Here is a 20,076-nt window from a genome sequence, read left to right as displayed (position 1 = left end):
TAATTTTCTTTATGCTTCCTATCCATATCCTACAAATGACTACAATGATCTCTTTTATATACAAGACTCATTTTACAATTTGCCAAGTCGGCTTACAATAATAAACAAGATATTACATATCAAAAATCCTGTCGGCCTCTATGCTGGTATACATCTTTTCTTCTGTGCCGGTGCACATCTTCTGTGCTGGTGCCGGTGTAGATTGATCTTGCTAATGCCGGTGCACTGTCTTGTTTGAATAATGCTTTGCTGGTATAATGTCTTGCCGGTGCCATAGGATTGCAAGGTTGCCTATGTAATGCTTTTGCTAGTATAATGTCTTGCCGATGCCATAGGATTGCAAGGTTGCCATCAATGACAAAACCTTCAATCACATACAATATCTCATTGGAGTGTCCATATGCCAACAATCTCCCCCTTTGGCATTGATGGCAACACTTATGAGAAATTTCAAAAAGATATCCAAAAATGTGTAGACCAAAAATGTTACCAAAAATGCGAGAACTCCCCCTGAGCATATGATCCTTGTGTTTTTAAATTTTCTCATCCTACTACTCCCCCTTTGGCATCAATGACAAAGGTTAGTAGAGTTTGTGGTTGTACCAATCCATAACCTCAACCTTGTAGTTGGGTAGTTATTATCTGAAGAAGATCTCCCAAAATTAAGTTTATACCATCCATAAACTTCTTACTGTCTTTTATTGCTATCTCAGTTCTGTTTACTGTACCGGTGAGATGTTGCAAGTGCTCTGCCGGTGTTTTGCTTCCCTATGTTAATGCCTCTGAGATTTCCTTCTGCAGAGATGCTAAATAGTCCAATCTTGGACTTAGTTTAGATCTCAAGAGTTTTGCCTTGTTTCTTATTTTCTCTTTTTCTCTTTCCAATTTGAGTAATTCTTCCTCAAAATTTGTTATCTTTTCCTCAAAAACTGATAATGTATCAGGTGAGTTAACAAAATTATCTGCAAGTTTATTGATCTCTTCCTGTACCTTGCTCATCTTTTTGTCTACATCTATGGTCAAAAAGTTTGTCTTATAGGTGTCTTTGTACAAAGTTTTGTACTCTTTCAATAAATTGCACAGTTCTAGTAGAAGTGTGTCAAATTCCCTGTTACACTTCTTTATTCCTTCCTCAAAGAATTTTTGTTTCTCTTTTTCTACAATTTCCTTTACAGTTTCTACCTTTGTTTGCTCAAAATTTCCAGAAATATATTTACAAAGTGTATCCAACTGGCCTAAAGAATCTTTATTGTCTATATTACAATTAGGAGCTATTGATTTCAAAAATGGAATTGAACCATCTATCGCTTTATAAGCTTGTGAGCTATAATCAGTTATTTTCTTGATAGATTCAAGTAATACCTTAGTCACATTTGATGGTGACCCAACAAACTGAGTGCCGATGGAAGTGACCATGCTAGTATTGACCTCTGGTAGGTCTGTTTGTGTCTCCATCTCTTTAAGCATTGGTTTTCCTGCATCATTTCTTACCGGTGGCATCTGTTCTGAAGCCTTTAGCTCTGTTGGTTGCTCTGTTTGTGTTCCAGATTCCATCTTTTTCTCTGTATCTGCTGCCGGTTGCTCTGTGTTTCCTATTACCGGAGGCTCTTTGGCTATACCTGATTTATCTGTTGTATCTTTATCTACCACTATGTTGATCTTCTGAGTATCAACATTCATAGTATATAGGACTTCAGGATTAGGATTATTATCCTCTGTATCCATACTCTCAATTGCCGGTTGATCTTCAGTGGTTGTTGTTTTTACCGGTGGAGTATTTAGAGGAGGTGGGGGTAAGTTGTCTCTAATTTTGATACTTGGTGGTCCACCAACTTTACCTTTCCCTTTGTCCTTCTAATATACCTTAATGGGCTTGGGATTCCTATATTCTTCTTGTTTTTCTTTTTCAACCAAGAATATATCCCAACCATTTTCTGTTTCCTTTGAAACCTCTGTAACTCCCATTAGTGAAATTTGCCGGTGTGCAGTGGAAAAAACTGTTCGGTTGGCCTGAGCTATCAGATCATCAATTTCTTTAGGTGAGTTAACCGGGTATACTGCAAGTAATTTTTCTATTTTAATTTTCTTATCCAACTCAATTATTCCTTGCCTTCTGGCCTCAAGTCTTTTATATAGTTCATCAGGAATTTCATTTAAGACTTGCAACAAAAACTTTTTATACATGTCCATGTGTAATATGACACTCTCCTCAACTTGTCCTTTCTCATCATCTGATAGGGTGTCATAGATTTTCCCTATGTTTTTCAATTTATCTTCCTCTGTGATCTCATTCAGTAATATATCAAAAGGGGCCAAGTCAGTGTTTGTCTTTTTCTTCCTTTTGGGGGTCAACTTCTTCTTAGGTGTGACCTTTCTGACCTGAGATCTCACAGCTTGTTGCTTCTGTCTTGTCCTTCTAGGTGAAGGAGTGGTTGCCGGTGAGGGGTCTCTTTTCCTAACAACTCTTTTAAAAGTTGTTGGCATATCTCCTTCTGAGGAAGTACCTACCAGTGATAGATGAGTTTCAGGTTGTCGGGCTGCCAACTTAGCTTCAGTTATGCCGGTTTTCTTTAATACATCTTCCTTTATGGCTTTTGCTTGTCTGGATCCTTTTCTCACAAATGCCTCAACCTTTTTCACTCTCTTCTTAGATTGAATTTGACTTTCTATGGTCTCAACACTACCAAATACTTCTTCCTTTGGTTCATTGGGGGCTTCCAGAAGTGCTTTGGCATAAGTTTCCACTATGTGGTCATCTGTTTCATACCCCATCTCTGTTACCCAGATTGTCCTTGGGATGACTGCTTCCATCCAGATCTCATCCTTTTTTATTACAAAACATATATCATCCTTGTATTTGTTGACAATTTCCTGTGATAGTTTGATTCTTTTGTTCATTCTGACCTTTAATGCTTGAAAATACTCATTGATATTCTTTTCCTTGTTTTCACCCATGTTGTTGAATAGGTCTGATAATTGTTTTCCTACCAGTATGTCAAATCCAAAATCTTTGTTGCCTATACTGGGAACCTGTTTGGTTATGTGTAGCATTAAGCATACAAGTAAATTTCCAAATCTAAAGTTCCTTTCTTATCCTTCTTGATTTTGGCTAAGTTATCAATCAATTCATCTTTTAACCATTCGCAAACATCAATTTTCACATTGTCCTTAACCATGTCATAAGCACTCTTTATGCATAAACTGGAAACTGAGTTAAGCCTATTAGCATGAGTTGCTTTGTACCCTAAAATCATGCTAATGAATCTCACATTTGTATTAGTTACATCATTAACCCTCAGAGATCTTCTGTCTGATGTTGCACCAGTTAACTTCGTTACTAAGTTATTGGAGACCTTCTTAGTCTTGTCAGGTCTGTTACCGGTGGAAGGTAACCCTGTTATTGCTTTCACAGCTTCCTTTGTAATTTTGTGCACTGAATCAAACCAAAAGAATGAACCATGTACCCTACTTAAAACTATCCTAATCATTTCCTTGGGAAATTCAGGAATGCAGAGGATTTCAGTGAATCCTAGGGTTTCAACAACTTTATGTTTAGGTTTCACTTTTCCAAAATTGTCACATATAATAGTCTTATACATGTTTTTAATTTCTTCATCACCTAATTCCTCTATGTTGCAATGAATATACATTCTAGGGTCTTCTGCATAAACAACACCTTTTGGAATTTGGGAAAAAGCACCTGTATTGTCATCTTTCTTAGCTACCTCGGGAACTAGCTCCAACACGGGCCTAGGGCATTTTATAACCTCGACTACTATAGGGTTTGCTATGAATTCAGGTGCAGAGGAGGATGCCATGATGATAAATACCTTTTCTGCCTTTGGATGGATTGATTGCTGAAGTGCTTTACCTCTTTGCTCGAAAATGCCTTAGCTTAGAAATCTTCACGCTCTCTGAAAGTTTGAATGTTCGGTGAAGTGAAATGGAGCCAAAACCTTATTTTATAAAGTCTTTTCTGCTACCTACCACATTAATTGCTTGCCGGTGATGTATTAGCTTAACTTTATTTGCCGGTACTGAATGATTTTCAACTTCTTTTCTCTAACTGAGGGAATAATAGCACGTGTCATTAGATTGCCAAACCCTCAAGATAATTTTCTTCAATTTGATGAATAACATCCTGCTCATGGAGCATTTCTCTGTCCTTCCGGTGAAGCATTTGTTGGTTCTACCGGTGGAGGAGTATCCCCAATATTTAAGTCAACTTTTCTAATCCATTGCTTTGAAATTTCTTGCTTAACCTCTTCAACCTTTTCTTTACCTTTCAAACTAGTACTTTTGTTGTCTACCAGTGTCCCTTTACTTCTACAAAGTTTAGAAATATGACCAATCTTGTTACATGCATAACAAGTTACATTATTTTTCTGAATAGCTTTCCCATAACCTATGCCGGTTTGTGTTCTGCATTGATTTGATAAATGTCCAAATCTTCCACAAACATAACATCTTACATTCATTCTGCAATTTTCATAGTTATGACCAATTTTGTTGCATTTGGAGCATTGACCGGTGGGAGGATTGATATTCTGATAATTCCTAGATCTACATTCATTTGCCCTATGACCATATTTATTACAGTTAAAGCATTTTCCATTGAATTTGTAAGTATTAGAAGGTCTTACCGGTTTGCTGTGATCCTGGGTATTTGCAGTACCAGAGCTTTCTCCAACTTCAAATCCAATTCGAGAAGTGTCACCTTTGGGTTTTTGATTCTTCAATAAGGTACCAAGTTCTTTTGAGCTTTTCTTGAATTTTTCTTTGTGTTGATTTGCAGTTTCCAATTCCCTTTCCAAGATTTCTTTTTGTCTCATTAGTTCATTCAAGTCATTCTGAGTATGCATCAGATCTGTCTTCAGCATGTCATTTTCATAGCTAAGTCTTGTGTTCTCATTTGCTGCATCACTTAGTCTTCTGGTCAATTCTTCTTCATTCTTCTTTCTGTCCTCAATCTCTTTACAAAATCTCATAGTCATATCTTGCATTTCATTTTTTGTTGTCATGATCTCTTGTTTCAATTTGCTTATCATATCATTTAGTGATTCCTTTTCATCATTCTCATTTTGCAATTTTTCACAAAGTTCTCTTCTCTTATTTCTTGTAATAGTAAGATTTTCTTGAAGTGCCTGAATAATGTCTTGAGCTGCTTTTAAATCATCTTCTAATTTGATATTCTTCAACTTCTTTGCATCATAGTCAGTAAGAGATCCTTCAAGTTGCTTCATCAGATTTTCCATCTTTACCGGTGTCAAGATCTTCCTCAAGCTGTCAGGCTTCTGAAAATAGAGGACCAGGCTTTGATACCAATTGTTAGGGTTCCCATAGATACTGAGAGGGGGCGGTGAATTAGTATCTGACCGGTAATGTGATTTTGTCAAAATAGAACATGCAGAACATAAAGTAACAGTATACCGGTATGCAAGAATTAATGTAAATAACATAATAAAAAACATCCACATGAAAAGAACACCATAACACAAGATGTTTAACAAGGAAACCCGGTGTGGGAAAAACCTCAGTGGGATTTGTGACCTACAATTTCACTTACTGGCCAATAAGAGAATATTACTTACAATAGGGGCCTGCACATGTAGGAAGGCCAACTGCCTAGAGCACATTGCTCAATAAGAAGTCACACTGACTTACAATGAGGATTATGCAAATCCAATGATCTGTACTACTTTACAATAGCATCTTCAATGCCAGATTCAATACCAGTTCTTTCTCTATTCTTTATATATACCCTTGACCTACAATTCGCATATTAGGTCTGCCTTATAATTTTCTTTATGCTTCCTATCCATATCCTACAAATGACTACAATGATCTCTTTTATATACAAGAGTCATTTTACAATTTGCCAAGTCGGCTTACAATAATAAACAAGATATTACATATCAAAAATCATGTCGGCCTCTGTGCCGGTATACATCTTTTCTTCTATGCCGGTGCCGGTGTAGATTGATCTTGCTGATGCCGATGCACTATCTTGTTTGAATAATGCTTTGCCGGTATAATGTCTTGCCGGTGCCATAGGATTGCAAGGTTGCCTGTGTAATGCTTTTGCCAGTATAATGTCTTGCCGGTGCCATAGGATTGCAAGGTTGCCATCAATGACAAAACCTTCAATCACGTACAATATCTCATTGGAGTGTCCATATGCCAACAACATGACCATTGGGTGAGGATGTGCATGTGAATTGTATAAATAAAGGGTCTCTTGAGGTTCTTTTCACAAGAATTCATTGAAGATCTTTTACATAATATGAGTAGAAATGTGAGAAAAATCAAACATATTTTGGAGTAGATATATTGCAAATTTATGATTTATGAACAATTGTTGAAGAAAATGATGTAGATTTGTGTGAAGAAACATTTCAGACTCATGAGCATTCATTGAAGATCATTTTAGAGATCTAAGTGGAGATATTTTGTAGATGTGAGAGTTGAGTTTTGATGCAAATTTTATTGAATGAGTGAGCAAATTTTTGAAGATGATTTAGGTTAGATCCAAGAAGAAGTCACAAACACATCATTGCATTTCAAAGGTTGGTGCCTTCTATTCTAAGAGATTGGGAGGTTGGTGCCTCCCATTCAAAGAGATTGGTGTCTCTTGTTGAGTTGGTGCTCAATGAAGGGGAGTGATGTCTCCTATGAGTTGGTGTCTATGAAGATTGTAAGAAGTTTCCTATACAAACAATATTTTGTTGTGGTTTTCTCCTGCACGGGTTTCCACATAAATAGCGTGTTCATCTTGTGTTTTAAATTGTTATATCTTATTGCATGAATGCTTTTGATTATTTCTCTATGATACTAAAGTTTATAAATTGTAAAAGTTGGTCTTCTATTGATTCACCCCCTCTTAGTATAATTGTGTGTGTTTCTTCAATTGGTATTAGAGTGGGTTCCTTTGAAAAAGCCTAACTATTTGAAGGATAGATATTAAGAATGCGAATTGCAAGTCAAGAAGGTTTCTCCTCAAACTGAGCCCCATTGTTCAATGGGAAAAACTGCTTTTTGGAGTGTAAGGATGCATACCTATTTGATGGCTCATGGTTTTGGTATATGCCAATTAGTTGTGGAAGGCTATGTGGCACCATCTGCTCCACCTATGGATCAAGTTGAAAGAAGGAAAGTGAGAACAATGTCAAATCTATGAATGTAATTCTTAGTGGCCTACTTGAATTATAATTTGTTAAAGTCATGCATTGATATCAATAAAAGAAATGTGGTATAAGATTCAAAGGTCTTATGTAGGAGATGACAAAGTGAAAAAGGAAAAGCTCCAAACCCATGGGAGATAATTTGAAAGTTTGAATATGAAGGATAAAGAGAATGTTGCTTCATATTTTTTGCATGTGGATGAAATTGTAATTACTATTTGTGACCTTCGAAAAAGTATTTAGGATGAAGTTATCATTTAAAACGTATTAAGATCTCTTCCCATGAGTTCTAATGCATAAATTTCCACCATGAAATAAATGAAGGATCTAGACACCTTGAAGATTGACGAGTTGCATGACATTCTCATTGCATACAAAACAAGGACTGAGAAAGGAACCCCATCAAAATGAGAAGTTACCTTCAAAGTATTTAGAAGGATGAAGAACAAAGGACTGGTATCATGTGAAAGTTCAAGTGATGAGGAAGAAGCTAACTTTGTAGATAAATTCAAGAAAGGATCTATCAAGCACAAAGGTAAGTATACTCTTAAATGCTTTAATTGTGGTAATCTAGGTCATTTTTCTTCAAAATGTCCATAGGTCGCAAGTGATAGTAGTGAAGAGAAAGAAGACTACAAGGGAAAAGGGAAGAAGCATCGTTATAACAAGAAAATGCACACATGAGGGTAGCATAAGAAAAGGAAGAATGTACAAAGACATAAGAAGAGCCTATATGTTCAAGAAAGTAATAGTTCATCTAAGGAAAGTGACAAAATATTCTCTGTAAGTGATAGAGAAGAAACTTTGTTTATGGCCATAGAGAAAAGAAGATGCACTAGAAGGAAAAGATAAAGAAATAGAATAAAAAAGGAGCTTGAAGGAGAGGAGGCAACAATAAAAAATTTAGAGGAAGAACTTTGTTGCCCTAAATGAAATCAAAAGACTAAATAAAATTCAAATCTAAAGACTTAAATTCAAGAAGACGACGAATCAAAGACAAAGCTAGTTGAGGAATCACATAAGATGATTGTGCATCTAAAGACTCAAGTTGAGGAGGCTAAATTGATTGAAGAAGTCTTAAGAGAATCAATTGAAAATAAGGGAATCGGATTGGAGAAGTTAGAACTTGAAATTGTTTCCTTGAGGAAGGCATTGGAGAACATAGAAGAACAACTAAATTGAAGCATGGAGTTTAATAAAAGTATTGAAGTGCTGGATAATCTTATCAATGTGCAAAGATCTCCATTCATTGAAATTGGTCTTGGATTTGATGAAAATCAAAAGAAGATTGTTGCAAGTTCGAATGTTGTGGATCAACTAAAGAAGATGAATGAAGAAAATTCAAAAATCTATGTTGAGACTCTTAAAAAGGAAGATAACAAGAAGAAGAAAAATAAAAGGAATTTCAAAGTTCCACAAAAAAATAATCCACCTCCAAAGGTAAACCCGAACAACTACAAAAGATCATTTAGAGACAACCACCATTCACAACAAGGTTTCAATATTATTTCCATGATTATTGCTTTTCATGTAATCGGTTTGGGCATAGAACAAAAAAATTCTAGAGTTTGTACAAGGAATGAATTTGAATTCACTAAGAGGAATTATAATTCATTTGTGTTAGGAATTGCACGCAGAAAATATCAATTATCTGCAAATAATGATTAAACAAAGGTATGAAAAACATATAAATAATAACAGAGAGGAGACAATTTTTAACATGTTTCACCCAAACTCGGGCTATATCCACCAAACAAAGAGTCCAATATTATTATCTAGTAAATTGAACCAATTACAACCAACAATCTCTTGCAACTCTTTACCGTTGCAACAATTCTACAAAATTCTCTATAAAAAAACCCTAACCCTTAGCCATTTTATCAAGACTTATGTCGGTTACAATATGTCAGCCAATAGAAAAATAACACTAGATGCCTTTATAAAATAATAAGTCATTTGGGGTTCGTGGGGCGTTTCCCCTTGACCTCGCCCTGTATCGCGATAGGGAGTGCGCTAGGGGTGTTGCCTCTAGACCCCGCAAGGGGCGCTGCCTGTTGACCTTGCCTTGAGGGCAATGCCCCCAAACCCCCATTAAATAATTTGGGGGGAAACTAGGTCGATAGAAGGGGAAAATTTAACCTTCGAGTCTGATTAGGCTCCATATAACAACAATTTGCCCCTCTTGTGGATTATAACGTCATATGCACTACAAGTGTAACAATTTTGGCAACATCAAAACTTTTGTACCAAGTATTTTTGTTGAGCCTTTGAGATAAAATGAGGATGTTTGCAACAATAAAAACAATTAAGAAAAAACTCCTAATAGAAAATGATCTTAAGAATGTTAACATTGAGGTTCTTGAGAAAGGGATGGATGAGCATCTCTTCCTCAAAGAAAAGGCTCTACTCTCTAAATATGAAAAGATACTCTCAAATGAAGAGATCTTTTGGAAACAAAAATCGAGGGAGACTTGGTTGAGTGATGGTGACCGAAATACTAAGTTCTTCCACAATAGCACTAAGAAGAGGAGATGGGTCAATTGAATTTCAAAAATTAAGAACTGTTAGGGTTCCATCTTGTCTGAACTGGATGATGTTGCCTACGAGGTAACAAGGTTTTTTGATAAAATCTTAAACAATATTGAAGGCTCCAACCTCAGAGGCCAACTCAATATTAACAAGAATCTTCCAAAACTCATTAACGATGACCACAACAAAATACTATCAGAGAAATTCTCTCAGGAGGAGGTTAAATCTGTCCTTATGAAGATGAATCCCAACAAGGCCCTGAGCCCGGATGGCTTCCCCACTAGCTTTTTCCAAAAATGTTGGGGTTTTATGGGGACAAAGATCATAGATGCCTTAGAAGGTATTAGGAACTCTGGTAAGATTCTCAAAGAAATCAACAATACCTTCTTAGCTCTCATCACCAAAATAGAGAATCCTGAAAGCTTTAATGACTTCAGACCAACAGCCCTCTACAACACTTTGTACAAACTCTTAACCAAAACCTTAGCAACCAGACTCCAGAATCTTCTCCTCATTATCATTAGTGAAGAACAAACTGGCTTCGTAGCAGATAGATCAATCTATGATGGGGTTATTATAGCCCAAGAGGCCATTCATTCGGTCCAGCTCAATAGGGCACCAAGTATGCTAGTCAAATTAGACATTAGTAAAGCTTACGACAAAGTTGATTGGCGCTTCCTATGCAAATGCTTGGAGGCCTTTGGATTTTACAAACCCTGGATCAACCTAATCTTTGAATGTATATCCACCCCCAAATTCTCGGTCTTGGTTAATGGCTCCTCGGAAGGTTTCTTCAGCAACTCAAAAGGGCTTTTTCTTTAGCAACTCAAAAGGGCTTAGGCAAGGAGATCCTATGTCCCCCTTCCTCTTAATCATGGCTGAAGCCCTAGGTAGATCCATCTCTAAGGCCAAAGAGGAAGGTGGGATCCAAGGAATCTCCATTACTAGCGGCCTCCCTCTCTTTACGCACCAACAATTTGTCGATGACACGATGCTTTTTGGGCAAGGAAGTGTCCTTGATTCCTATATGCTAGCCTCGGGTCAAGAGGTGAATTTGGCCAAGTCTACAATTTTTATGTTCAACATAGTCCCCTCCTTAGGAAAAGTGATCAACAATGTCCTGGAGATTAGTGAAGGAACTCTTCCTTGCAAATACCTAGGCATTCCCCTTGACAAGGGTAGAAGACCCTCAAAATTATGGGGCAACTTGGTGGATAAAATCAAGTCCAGGATTAACACTTGGAAAGGAAAATGGCTCTCATTTGTAGGTAGAGAAACCTTGGTTAGATCGGTCTTGTCAGCCATGCCCATGTGAAGAGGGCAAAGCCTTGGGTGCCAAGTTGGTCTGGAGGATGTTCAGAACCCCCCACCTCAAATGGGCTTGCCTGCTGCACCACAAATACCTTAATGGAGGGAATCCTATCCAAATCTTTAGAGAAACCAACCCTCCTAGAGGGTCCTACCTATGGAATATGTTAGACTGTAGGAGGATTATCTCTGACAGACTTACTTGGAACCTGGGGTCTAGGGATAAAGCTCTTTTCTGGTCAGATTCTTGGGGTGGATATAAGGCTATTGATAATATCCATGACTTTGGTACTACTCGTATCCTTCTTGGATCTCATAGAGGACCCCTATTAAACAACTATATCTCCCCCTCAGAAGATGGGGCCGATTGGCAGTGGATCGAGAAGGAAGATGAGGATATCTCGGTAAGGGATAAACAAAAACTTATGGCAATTCTCAAATCAAGGAATATTGCCTTAGGTCATAATGAGGACAAGCTCGTCTGGGATGGATCCCTAAGAGGAGAATACAACTCCAAGGATGGGTACTCTCTCATCTCCAAATCATTTATAAGACCTATGACTGAGCTTCCTTTGAAACTTTGCCGGGATAAATACTGTCTGCCTAAGGCAGGTATCTTCTCCTTGCTTGCGGTTCAGAACAAGCTCTTAAATGCAGACAAATTTAGAAGAATAGGGTATGAGGGCCCTAGTAGATGTCCTCTTTGCGAGGCAGATGAGGAAGACACTAATCATATCCTCCTTAACTGCCCCTTTGCTCACAAATGTTGGATCTGGTTCACCAACAAACTTGAATGGTCTGCAGCCTTCCCCCACACCATCTTTGGAATGCTCAAGGCATGGCCCCTCCTCAGGCATGGATGTGTCTTTGAAGGTTTATGGACAACTCTTCCTTCTTCCATAATGTGGGAACTATGGAAGGAGAGAAATAGATGTCTCTTTAAGAATGAAAATCTAGAGGCTCCCAGAATCATTAACAAGATAGAGTTAGCTATCACTGAGCTCATGAACAACTGATTATCATCAAGCACATTGAAGAATTCCTCCCTCACTTATTGGGATGAAAAAATGAAAAAATGATGGGAAGGCTTATCCTTTCCACCCTTTGTAGGAGTTGGTCCTATTGCAAGTCTTCGTTCAAGGGATGCATGTAGATGGCAACCCCTAGGTGAAGGTTGGATGAAGCTAAAATTTGATGGAGCATACCGTGGAAACCCAGGGCAAGCAGGGATAGGATGTGTTGTTCATAATTGGGAAGGGAAGGAACTAGCAACCCTTGCCTCTCCGGTTGGCATCAACACCAACAATTGGGTGGAACTTATGGCCCTAGTGGAGGGTCTGCATTTATGCAGGAAACTAGGAGTTAAGAACTTGGAAATTGAAGGAGATTAGGCTATAATTGTCAATGCTCCGAGGAAAGGTAGTATGCCTAATTAGAGACTAAATACTTTGCTGTCAAAAGCTCTTGACCTATGCAGATATTTTGATAGGTTCACAATCAATCATATTTATAGGGAGGGCAATAAAAGAGCGGATGAGTTGGCCAACTTGGGTGCCGATGACATCAATCTCCTGTCTGTGCCACCTTAAGGCAAACCCCTTTTTTGTTTCCGTGTCCTAAGTTGTCGTCAGCATGTTCCTCTTTTCACCCCCTTATGTTTCTCTTGCCCAGACTCTATTTTAACCCCCTTATTGATTCCTCTTCCTGCCCCCTATATTTTCGTATAGATACTTAGACAAACATTCAGTTTAAATATTGGCTTCTCAGCATCAACCAGTAACTAACACTTTTGTTTCAAGTATCACTTCGATCACGTATTTCCTTCACTCATCGATACACTATTTTAGGTCGCTAGGGCTATCTCCTCACTGCTTCCTATCTGATATCCACCGGGTTTTGTGCCGATGAAACCTTGGGCTTCGATGACCTCCTTTATTTTTCCACCTAAATACTTCTTCCATCGATATCAATGCCCCATCGATGAATGGATCTATTGTCTCACCGAATACTTCTTCCACCAATAAAGCTATATCGGCGAAACAACGCATATCGAAGACATGCCTTTTAGCCTCCTCAAAACTTTTTTCCTCATCGATATCTTTTATCGATGAAACTGCCTTTTGTCTGTTCGACCTTAGTCTTTTGATGTGAACATTTCTTTCGGTGAGTCCCTTTGCACCGATGGTATTATCTCCTCGAATACCTTTTCCTGTCGATGAAAACCATCTCCACTTTCCTCGATATCTTTTATCAATGGAATTACTATCTCCGATGAGTCCTCTCTGAAGCTCATCAACGTTTCCTTTTTGTCGATACCCTTTTATATTGATGAGACATCGTTGGGTCTCATGTTGAAGAAACCTTGGGCTTCGGTATTTCCTTTATCCTTCCATCGAAATACTTTTTCTATCGACATCACTACACTCCGTCGATGAATGGGTCTATTGTTTCATCGATGCCATCTTTCTTTTGATGATTTACTTCACTATCATCTTCCATCGATGAGCTCATTAGTAATCTTCCTCGATTAAGTTGCATCGGTAAAACCACACACATCGATAACATGCTTTTTAGCTTCCTTGAAACTCATATTCTTATCGATGTAGCCCCCTTCTGTTTGATCATGGTCATTCTTTCAATAAGATCACTTCTTTCGGTAAGCTTCCTTCATATTGCGTCGATGGTATTATTTCCTCAGAAGACTTTTCCCGTCAATGAAAACTGTCTTTTCTTTCTTTGATATCCTCTTTCATTGGAATAAATGCTCCTGATGAGCCCCTCTTAGGTTCATCAGTGTTCCCTTTCCTTTGCTACCCTCTTTATATCGATGAAACTTTCTAATGTTTCATCGACCTTTTATCTTTCGATGAAAATGGCACTGTCGGCCAATAAATTTAGTATCTCTTAGACATCCTTCTTTTCCTGAACAGTCCTATTGATGAAACCATCCCCAGTTTCTTCAATTTCATCATTTCGATAGAACTATCTTCTTCGTTGTATTCATTGCATATCCTACCGATATCGAAGTTTCTTCGGTAGCCCTACTTCATCGATGGAACCTCCTTGGTTTCATCGATATACCTTCTATTGATGAAAATAACGCTTTCGATAAGTCCCTTTTTAAGTTCATCGAGGCCCAAGTCTATTCGATAAATCATCTTATCGATGAAACATAGATAGGTTTCTTCAATTCCCTTTTATATTGACGAGACATCGTTGGGTCTTATGTCGAAGAAACCTTGGGATTCAGTAACTTCCTTTATCCTTCCATCAAAACTCTTTTTCTATCGACATCACTTCACTCCGTCGATGAATAGGTCTACTGTTTCATCGAAACCATTTGTCTTTTGTTGATTTGCATCCACTATCACCTTTCATCGATGAGCTCATTAGTAATCTTCCTCAATAAAGTTGCATCGGTAAAACCACTCACCGATAACATACCTTTTAGCCTCCTCGAAACTCATATTATTATCGATATCTTTCTGTTTGATCGTTATCACTCTTTCGATGAGAACGCTTCTTTCGGTAAGTTCTCTTCATGTTGAGCTAATGGCATTATTTCCTTGGAAGCCTTCCCGTCGATGAAAACCATCTCTACTTTCTTCGATATCCTCTTTCGGTGGAATCTATGCTTTCGATGAGTCCCTCTTAGGTTCATCAGTGTCCCCTTTCCTTCGATCACCTTTTCATATCGATGAAACTCTCTTATGTTTTATCGACCTTTATGTTTCGATGAAACTGTCTCTGTCGGCCAATAACTTTAGTATCTCTTCGACAACCTTCTTCTCTTGAACTGTCCTATCGATGAAACCTTCCCCAGTTTCTTCGATCTCATCTTTTCGAAAGATCTATCTTCTTCGTTGAATTCATTACATGTCCTACCGACACTGCAGTTTCTTCGGTAGCCTTGCTTCATCGATGAAACCTCCTTAGGTTTCTTCGATAACCTTCTATCGATGAAAAATAATGCTTGCGATAAGCCCCTTTTGAAGTTCATTGACGCCCAAGTCTATTCGATAAATCATCTTATCGATGAAACATCGGTAGGTTTCTTCGATTCAACAGGTGTACCATTTTGGTAAAATTTTAGCCCTCATTTTCTGCATGTGTTGGCCTTTAGGAATTGAGAAAATCATTTGTTACCCCCAAGTGCCCTGCCATATACTCATTTGATACTTGCTGCTGAACTTTCTATAAACCTCTATTACCCTTAGCTAGACTCAGGCATGACAGAAGTCCCATTTACCCCCTTTTGTTATTGTATCTTGGATATCATCCATTTTCAGGGATAGCATTTGGGTACATCAACAAAAAGTGGTGAACAGGTGATTCATAACTATGGATGATCTCTTCTTAGAAAGGAAATTATCTAGATACTCTGTAATTTCAGATATATGAAGTTAAGATTTTGAGAAACATCAGAGAAGGATGTCAAATCTCGTTGGAACACTTCATGTGACTAACAATCTGGGCAAGTGTTTTGAAAACTAACCATGCAGGAGATGCAGGGCCATCTTGAACAATTGATAGGATGTAAGATGCTAAAATGACAAAAGGCTACATGCAATCAAGGCTCAAACTCTTAAATAGCACAAGGAGAACAGTGACAATTGAAAAATAGTAATATGGGCATGTAAGGGAAATAAAATATCTTCCCACTTGCTCACCCTAGCCCGGGGTGTTATTGTATTATTCTTAATCTATGCTTATTGTAATTAGATATAGAATCTATCTGGACTACGGTCCCGAGCAAGGCCGGAGGTTTTCTTGCCTCCACTCTTTCCTACCGGTGCCTACACAAGTGGAGTGATGTAAAAAAATAATTTTGATTAATAAATTTTTTTTGGCTACAACCTCTTACCGATCAAAAAACAAAATAAACAAAATAAAAACAATTAAGAAAACAAGATTTAGAAAAAGAAAGAGCATTAAATGAAGGAAAGCTCCATGATTGTACAAGTTGCACTAAATGCTCACAATGAGAAAGACCAATGGTATATTGATAGTGGTTGCTCAATCCACATAACTAGCAACAATAAAAATTTCTCTCTTTGAAGAAAGTGAATGAATGGTGAAATTTAGGGACAATGCTATGACATGTTGGTGTGAATGTGGTTATTCACATTATTTAAGTTTACTTAGTCCTAGGTGGCATCCTAGATTATCCTTTTAATTGGGCCATATCTCATTACTATATATTAGTCACTAAGCATTTAATATTATGCATAGTTTATTTAATTTTTAGTTGCAGGTAGTTAGCTAATACTTCATCACACCTTGCTTATGTTAAACACACCCCAAGAATGAGAGAGGGAAGAGGAGGGGTGAATCAATTTTCACCAAAAAATAAACTTTTAGCACAATTCAAATTCCAAAACGTTAATCTGATCAACAATAAAGAAAGATAAAGCATTGAACACTAATGCATAAGAAAATACTTGATTTACATGGAAAACCAAGAAGGAAAAAACTATGGTGAGAGTTATCTCATAATATAAATGAACAAGAATTACAAAGTTTGTTTCAAGGCTCACCGCTAAGGAAGCACACTACTCCCTACATGGACTTATTGTCGAGGTTCACCACTTCAAGACAAGGTGCAAGATATGAGGACCTACTCAAGAGAATCACTTTCTCAGAGCATGATACATAAATATGAAATACAATGAATAGGCCTTCAACATTATTGCATCCAATAATCTCCCTAGAATGTGGCTTCCTTGACACATCTCTTTAAGCAACTATTTGGAAATTCAATTCCAAAAATTCCACCTCACACATCTGCTACTTCACTCCACAAAATTCCACACAACTTGCAATTGATTTGATCTTCTATATATACCATCTACATCATCTCAAAACTCTAATTAGGTCTACTAGAACAAGAGACAAGAAATAAACTCAACAATTTGACCTCAAAACATAATTGTGGTAAAAGAGGTCCAATCTAGGAGGTAGAGAGGACCTAAAACATCTTAACACATAAATGTAACCCCAAACATGAACCATGGCTAGTGCACATCCTCCGAAGTCAACAACAGGGTAATGTGTAGATAAAATGTGTAACACATAACTAGTTGACCAAATAAAATAACTTTCAAATGAATTTACTTAATGCAGTTCACCGAGAGGCATAATAGGGCCCTAAAATAACTTATCACAACCTTCAATGGTAGCACAAGCAAGAGAATAGACCTAGTCAACTAGATAGCCACAAATCACCTTGAAAACTAATAAGAAACAATATGTGTCACCAAAAAGTTAAATAATTGTCATGCTAACCAAGTAGAGATGCTTCATGAACATCCAACAACATTCCCAACTACCCATTTCACACTACCATGCCAAAAACAAGTTCCAACACAACCAAACTGATACAAGGTTCTTCATATCCGGTTTCTCAGACAACACAATCATGAGATAAGACATTGCCAAACATACTCGTGGAATACTTTATCATTTAAAATTTGAGCTAAGGCACTACACAAACATTATTAGCACATCCCACAACAATAACAACATCAATGTGGAGCAGAGCATTTTTCAACTAGTCCTAACAAACAATCAGAATACCACCATATTGCATTTTCCAATAATACTTGCTACAAAACTATAGACATGAAAAGATAGGAGTGCAACATCCACATAGCATACAATTTGAATTGCAAACCTCAAGACCATATCAACAAGTGTGGAGCGATCTTCCAAACAGTCTTCAACACATCTTTCTGCATTCTCATTCTTCACCAACCTGCAAAGAGAAAAAGACCTTGTGGCACCATTTGCTCACTCAAGAACAATACAATAGATATATCGATAACTTGTAGCATACATAAGATCATCAACACCATGCCCAATACATCATCATGCTTCTAATCCTCATCTTAATACTTCTAATCCTCATCTTAATACTTCTAATCCTCATCTCAATGCTTCTAATCCTTATCTAAATACTTATAATCCTCATCTCAATGCTTCTAATCCTCATCTTAATACTTCTAATCTTCATGTTGAATTTTGCAACACAATATTGTAGGATAAAACAACAAATGAAGAACACCTTTCACAAAGGAGAGTAGCACAAAAAATACTATATTCCTCAAAAGAAAATATTACAAAATAAAATTACAATGCGAAACTTAGGGAGAAGTAAAGAATCCTCTAAATGCATGAAATACAAGAATTGGTCTTGACAACAAAATACATGATGAGGTACCTAATACAAATCAATGCAATCTCTCACAAACGGAGAAAATGAGAAAAAACCAATGGGAGAAAAATCCTCTCCAAAAGAGACAAAAAGGAATAAAGGACTAAGGAGCCTCAAAATCAATGTCCCAAAAGATTAAAAACATGAAGAATATCCCTTGAAGCATAAAGTTATAGACAACTATCAAATGATAACTTCTATAGTGTTAAAATGATTAACTTTCTCTGAAACCAAGATGATGATCAGGGTCAAGAAGACAATAATCTGCATGAGTGCCCCCAACAACACTATTCGATCAAACAGATGGTATACAAAGACAAAAAATCCATTATTCAAATATGTAGATGGCACATGAATCTACACGAGTGACCCCAATGATACTACTCAACCATGCAAGTGTAAATGTTGAAAATATAGGTGTCAATAGTCTAAAGAACACTGATCAGATGAGGATAAAAGGTTGCATCCACAAAATTGGAATGCAAGAGTGTCTATATGGAAAAAGCTCCATATAATTGAAATACACCCACTACATCTAGATAGTACACATGAACAAATAATGTATACATAACTCACTCCAAAGTTAAACCAAGAAAGCATTAGCACCAATAGTAGAAACCCCCCATGATTCTTACAAGGGGGAGGTTTGACAATTTCACTAAAACTGTCAGTCACCATGAAGTGCGTGAAGGAGAATAAATATGTGAGCATGCACAAGAAAGTACCTAAAACTAAAAAGGGTATGCAACCAATGCACACATGCATGGGACAAGAATCTCTAGGATTCAATGTTGTCATGGAGGGACACTCATTGAACAAATGCGCGATGAAAAACAAAAGGAACCACACAACCCCCCATGACACTTTATAATATAGTGCATATACCAAATAAGACACAACATAATTTGAAAAATCCCCCAAAACCATACACAAGAGTGACACTTTGTCTCAACGTGTCTGCAAACAAAGAAGTACATAAAAATGATGCTCAAATTGCCCAAATAGGGAAAAGTTTTGGAAATACATGTAGAACAACCCAAGAGAAGCCATCCAATGCAAATAGAAAGTTTCCAGTAGCCATTGTATTTTTACTATTGTATTGGTGAGATCTATGAATGCATAATGTCAAATATATAAATACAAAAGTTTATCATTATATTTTAACTACTGTATTGGTGTGATCTATAAATACATAATGTTAAAAATATAAATAATATTTAATCACACTATGCTGCATTTGTCATGCATGGTCATGCCTCATGTAAGAGACATGTCTCTTCATGTATTTCATTTATCTAAGGATCTCTAGATCCATTTATTTATATAAAGAGAAATTAATTTATGCTCCAATTTTAACATTTGGTATCACAACCTATGCTGGGATCAAATTGGCGAAAGAGAAAGGCTTGAAAAGGGTCTGGTTGGAGTATGACTCCCTAAACATCATTAATTGTTTAATGTGTTCCTCCTCTCCTAATTGGTCGATTAAACATATTATTGAAGATAGCCTAATGCTTCTCAGGGACTTTGATGAATTTAAAGTTTCACATGTCTACCATGAAGGTAAAAGGTTGCGGATAATTTGGCCAACATTGGGGTCAACTTGCCAAGTAGGAAAGTTTGGAACATTTATGACCGGATCCCAATGGATCTTCTTACCTTACTCCGCAATGATTATGATATGTGGGAGGCTCAAGGGGTTTTTGGAAATGATGGAGAATGACATCTTCCAAGGTGTCCTAGGCAAGACTTCGTTTATGTGGGGAAAACCGAACTTTCTGGTGGTTTTTTAAATTGTTTCTATTTCATTTAGTAGCTCTGTTTGTGTTGCAGGTTGTTGAGAAT

This window comes from Cryptomeria japonica, chromosome 10 (genome assembly GCF_030272615.1).
Source record: "Cryptomeria japonica chromosome 10, Sugi_1.0, whole genome shotgun sequence".
In the NCBI taxonomy this organism is placed as follows: domain Eukaryota; kingdom Viridiplantae; phylum Streptophyta; class Pinopsida; order Cupressales; family Cupressaceae; genus Cryptomeria; species Cryptomeria japonica.
The sequence above is the reverse complement of the archived record's forward strand: the minus strand, read 5'-3'. Positions refer to the sequence as shown.